The sequence below is a fragment of the Bombina bombina genome, chromosome 5, assembly GCF_027579735.1.
Source record: "Bombina bombina isolate aBomBom1 chromosome 5, aBomBom1.pri, whole genome shotgun sequence".
Classification (NCBI taxonomy): domain Eukaryota; kingdom Metazoa; phylum Chordata; class Amphibia; order Anura; family Bombinatoridae; genus Bombina; species Bombina bombina.
Window position 1 is genome coordinate 142,252,509 of NC_069503.1, and position 940 is coordinate 142,253,448.

The 940-nt window shown below is 43.5% G+C and overlaps 1 protein-coding gene across 1 annotated transcript in view; it reads left to right on the forward strand.

The window, feature by feature from the left end:
* Window positions 1-584: 584 nt before the first annotated feature.
* Window positions 585-940, forward strand: part of PTH1R (parathyroid hormone 1 receptor) — a 760,867-nt gene continuing 760,511 nt past the window's right edge. The window contains exon 1 of the mRNA XM_053713727.1: window positions 585-940. This exon is cut by the window's right edge and continues 848 nt beyond it. The gene's annotated coding sequence lies outside the window, so the exon portion shown is untranslated.

Genomic DNA, 940 nt, shown 5'->3' on the forward strand with positions numbered 1-940 from the left:
ATATACCTATTTATATTCAGAAATGCACACATACACACACAACAACTTATAAATACACACATCCACAAATACACACACACACACATATATATATATATATATATATATATATACACACAAAGTCATATAACCCCAGGCTGATCTAAGAACATACACAAACACACACACACACACACACATATATATAACACATAAACCCATATGTATACAGAAGCACACACAGGCATACACACATTCAGTCAAACAAATAAGCACACACACACACATCCAGGTACACACATAGACACACACACACACACACAGGCATACAGACATTCAGGCACACACATAACACACACACAGTAGCATCCCTACCTCAGCCTGTCTCTTATAATGTGAAGAGCAGCCCTCAGCCCATTCATGCAGTTTATTTCTGCAGGCTGCCAGTGGCTGCTAGTAAGGAAGGTGGGAGGTGTAGGATAAACAAGTATCTCAGGGTCTGACAGTCACATGGCACTCTCAGGCCAGCCAATAAGCTCTTTGCCATGCTGTATTTTATACCTGCCTCCCCAGCAGTGAGTGCTTCAGTCAGTGAGTGGCACAGAGTGAGAGGGACTCAGCATCACACACAGGCAGTACTTTCTTCCCAGGGAAACCTTGCTCTGCTTTCCCCTTGGAGAGAGCCCCTTTTCATAAAACTAGCTGAAGGCTCCTATTCAGTGGAGCTGTGAAAGTCCCATTAAACGCTGCTGCCTGCTCTTTACAGCTGCTGCTTCTTCCATCTCTAAAAGACTTCTGATCTGCAACGCTCTGTGATTTCCTACATTAAATATATTTGTATAGATTTGAGGCTGCCCCTTCATTTTATATGGGAAGGACAAACAAGACTGCCCATTCCTAGAGGCGGTCCCCTGCAGCCACTACCTTCCTGATAACTTTATGAATGAGTGTGACAGTGACA